The following is a 4,844-nucleotide window of genomic DNA, read 5'->3' on the forward strand; positions in this document are numbered from 1 at the left end:
ATATGGTCGATCATAACATTCTTCTACTAAGACTTGAGCATACTGTGGGTATAAGAGGCACTGCCCTCAACTGGTTTAAATCTTATCTTGCTGACAGGTCTTTCTCGGTTAATTTGGGCAACTTCTCATCTTCCTCGGTACCTGTACGCTGTGGTGTGCCTCAAGGATCTGTATTAGGCCCTATTCTCTTTTCACTATATCTGCTCCCTCTTGGAGCAATTTTTGAGAAGTATAATATTGCCTTTCATTGCTATGCTGATGATATACAGATTTATTTTGAGATTACTGACGATCTACCTATGTCTTTTCACTATTTTCGTGAATGCATGTGTGAGGTTAAAGATTGGTTCAAGAGTAATTCTCTCGTCCTGAACGAAAAGAAAACGGAGATCGTGGTGTTCGATAGTAAAATCCCCCGCGACCAATTGTGTGCTGCTCTGATGCCTTTTGCTAGCTCCCCTTCTGATTATGCCAGTAATTTGGGCATATTGCTGGATAGCTCGTTTAAATTTGACAAGCAAGTGTCTGCTGTTGTGAGGTCTAGTTTTAATCAGCTGCGCCTCATTTCTAAGGCAAAGCGCTATATCCCGCACAATGACCTGGAAAAACTTATTCACGCATTCGTGACTTCCAGGTTGGACTATTGCAATTCTCTTTACATTGGCCTTTCCTCCTCCCTTCTTGTTAGATTGCAGACTGTCCAGAATGCGGCGGCACGCCTTTTGACAGGTAGCAGGAAGTTTTCTTCCATCACTCCTGTTCTTGCTGGCTTGCACTGGCTGCCAGTTAAATACCATATTCAATTTAAAATACTACTTTTCACTTACAAAATTATTAATAATTTGGCGCCGAGCTACCTCAGTGAGCTTCTTAGGTTACACACTCCTGTCAGTGCACTCACTTAGATCTGCTACCCAACTTCTTCTGTAGCAACCTTGTTCTCGGCTGAAATCTCGCGGCGACCGTGCGTTTGCTGTAGCTGCCCTATCCCGGTGTCTGACTCTATGCCACTGTTTAAATCACGGCTGAAGACTTATTTATTTAATCTTGCTTTTCCACCTAGTTAACATTTGGTGTGCGTTGGTACATTTTTATCCGTTATGCTTGTTAACTACTTTTATATATTATGATTGTCAAGGTTTTATAATTGTGTGCATCTCCTTTTTCCTATTTTATTTTTTGTCAAGCACCTTGGTATACCCTTGGTTTTTTAGTGTGCTTTATAAATAAAGTTTATTATTATTATTATTATTATTATTATTGTTATTTGTAAAAACATGACGAGAGGAGGGGAGAAGTTACAAAGAAGCCCCCTCCTCTCTTTCCTCGCTTGCTTTGATCAGCTACACCCAGAACAGAGTCCACTGCAGTGATTTTATCAGTAATAATATATTAAATTGTTTCCAACTCCTTTCCACAAACTCATGCTCATTCATTAGATGCATTAGTGCCTTTAAGATGAGATTCATAAGCCAAAGTAGCTTCCTACCAAACATTTTAAACTTCCATTCGCCTCTCAGCTAATTACACAATCTGATGGTGCTCACATGTGTGCACAAAACAGAAGCCCTCTTAGATCAGTGATATTTTTACCCTGACCTGTGCTCTGCCCTGTGACGACTTCACACCAGTATAGCGCCTCACCTTTTGGCACACTGACTGACTCCCCTCTCCTCTGACCTATTGCTGATAAAGGACTCACATTTTCTGTCCGCTAAACAGCTCTATATTTGTCAGCAGCATAAAACTGACAATCAGCCCAGCAAAACAGATGTACGCACCAAACAGAAAGTGCTGTCTGCAAGTTTAGGTATAGGTTGCGAGGTCATGCCATGGTAGGTCACATGCCTTTTTATGAATGTGATGAAACATAGATACCAGCCTTCCACAGGTCCTTTTAAAATCTGCACTGACAGCCTAAAGATTTAGCAGATAAATTATAGATCCAGGTGTATCCATGTGTCTTTGTGTGCTGGCGTCATGTGAGAGCTGATGACAGTGTCGGATTGAGAATGAAGGGGAAGGATAAGAGGATGTAGTGATGCATGGTAAGAGAGACCAAAGCAGGAGTGTTAATGTTCTCAGGCTTGCTGCTCTGACTTTAGTGATGCCCTTGAGATTTATTGTGCATGTAGGAAGATTTATGTGTGCGCATGTGTGTGTGTTTAAATGGGAGGGTGAGCAGCTTCCTGTGATTGAGTGAGGGAGGAAGCGTGTCTGTGAAGATGTGACAAATTTTCATTGGAAGTTAACCTCTCATTGTAAAAAAATAAATAAACAAATGAAAAAGCTGTTGTCGCTCATCCGCACCCACATTAGGATATACTGTTATGATCATAAACCAAGCCACAAAAAAAACATAAACATGCACTCTTTCACACACTCACACAGTGACGCACACGCGTACATTCTGCCAAACCCTCTGGAGATTCATCATTTAACCGTGCCCATTCATCCCGGGCATTTGGATCCACTTAGCCCACAACATCAATAAAAGCCTGGCTATCAATCAGTCTTTCAATACAGCTGCTAAATACATCAGTCAGGATGAATTCCTGCTTCAGATGGTGACCCCTCTCTTGCTCAACCCCACCTCTATCTAAAGTTTTATTATCGCTAACCGCCTATCCAGTCTCTGACAGACAGGGTGGAAGCGGAGCAGGATGAAGGAGGAATCGGTTTGGACCTGTCTGTGCTCATGAATCTCTCATCCACGCTGCTAACAGAGATGCTCTATGATCGCTCTACCCCACTTAAACACATACAGTTACGCATACATGAACACAAACAGTAATATTACTACTACTACTGCTCCAGAGGCACACTTCTATTCTGACAGTCGGGTTATAGGCTGCAGCCCATCTGCGTACGTGATATGGGGTCAACTAAGTGATATGTCTAGCCACATAAAGCAGAGTCATCCGTGGATGTACAACTGAGTCAATCACCCTGGTGCTGTCTTCATGTGCAGCCACCATGAACCCGCCCCACTTCTACAACTACAGAGCACGGGAGAAGTTTGGCTTCAGGGCTTTCAAAAGCCATTTTCACACGTGCACACACAGAATCAGGTCGGGACATTGTCCAAAGCTGCCTTTTCTTACATGTAGGAAATAATTCTTACTACAGAGGAATACTCTGTGCAGATTAGCCTTAGGTGCTATGAGGGTAGAGCGTGCACGAAGCAGCAGATCAACTTGCTCGCGGTCAATTCACCGTGCAGTTGCCTACGCTTTTCTCACGTGTGCAATTGGACATCACACAGACACACAAGTTAGCGTATAGTGATTGATGTGACAGGGTTAAACTGAGGGCTGCAGTGCATGTGTGAAAACAGCTTAAGAAGAGGCTAATGTTGTGGCAATGTGTACTTTAACCACCAAAAGCATCTTTTCTCAAATGCAACTAATTAAACTTTGACTTTAAGTTTAAAATAATAATTGAATACTTGGCTCAAACTACAGACTTCCTGGGTGAAAGCCTGACAAACACTGTCTGACTTTCACAACAGGCATCCTGCCACAAAGAGAAAGACAAACTTCTCCCACAAGCACAATAGCAAGATGGAGACTACGGCAAGCAACTACTGCAGCGCGACTCACGGTGTGGCAAACCATGTACTGTGCACACAGAAACATGAAGTCAGACATACACATAGTAAACATGAGATTTGACAGTCACTTAGTGTCACTATAGGTAGACTTCTCCTATCTGTTATTACAGAGAAACGAGCTTCGGGAGCAACTTAACATCAGGCTGAAAAGCACCTCAGTCACTGTTCTGCACGGCCCCTATCTGAGTTGGAGACGTTGGGGCAACGGCACGTAAAAGCACGTCTTTAAATGTCGAGTGAACCATCCGCTCTAGTAAGAAACAGCAGGAAATGACAACATCAGATTTTTGTGAAATACTGGGGAAACTGTAGCTACCTTTAAATAAATAGGTGAAATTAACACCATTAATTCAGCACATTTCCCAGAATGTTTGAGTAGTACTTTTTAAAAGGGTCAAAACTGTTCTGTCTTTTACAGCTTGTGTGATTTCACTTTAACATCTTTTAATCTGTCTTTGCTTTGCTTTTCTTTAGGTCAATATCAAGGATATGTTGTGGAAACTCATTCTCAAGATGTCACAAGTGTTTCAGATTCTTGCAGACATTTTTGGTCCCAACACTCCAAAAGGTCTCTGGTCAGGAATTCAGGAAAAAATTGTGCTACAAATTTGCATTACTGTCTGGATATAGTAACCACAAAGTCTGATTTTCAGCTGGTGTTAAGTTGCTTTGTAAAGGCACCCTGTGCAGTTTTCTTGTCAACAAAGGGAGTTGTTTTTTTTTACATTCAAATAAATTCATTTGCATCTATCCTCTAGGCTTATATAAATACTTATATAAATACCTGCCGACTTAAGACATCGGCATGCATTGATAACTAGAAACCTTCTAATTTTGCTTAAAACGTTATCTGTCAGTCAGTACAGCAAAACTGACAAACGCCCCAAAGAAAATGTTGCTCCATAGCACCATTTACCACTTAGACAGCTCCACAGGGTGCCTTTTAATGTTAAGAGTAACACGGCAAGCTTAGTTGGACCACCTCTTTGTTCTTTTTTTGTACATTCACATTATTCTGACAGTCTCTGACATTGTTCGATCTGTTATGACCCAAAATGTGTTTGTTCTCTGTGGACATATTCTGTCTATAGGAAACAGCGGTGACTGTAGAATATTTCAAGTGAGTTGCCTTAAGGCTTTCAGGAAAATCACATTTAAATACGAAACTAGATCCCCCTTTAACTTTGGAGATAAGGCAAAGCTCTCGTTGTGACTCCCAGTACCTTCTTAT

The sequence above is a fragment of the Pundamilia nyererei genome, unplaced genomic scaffold (assembly GCF_000239375.1).
Source record: "Pundamilia nyererei isolate P.nyererei 1_Seehausen unplaced genomic scaffold, PunNye1.0 scaffold00046, whole genome shotgun sequence".
In the NCBI taxonomy this organism is placed as follows: Eukaryota; Metazoa; Chordata; class Actinopteri; order Cichliformes; family Cichlidae; genus Pundamilia; species Pundamilia nyererei.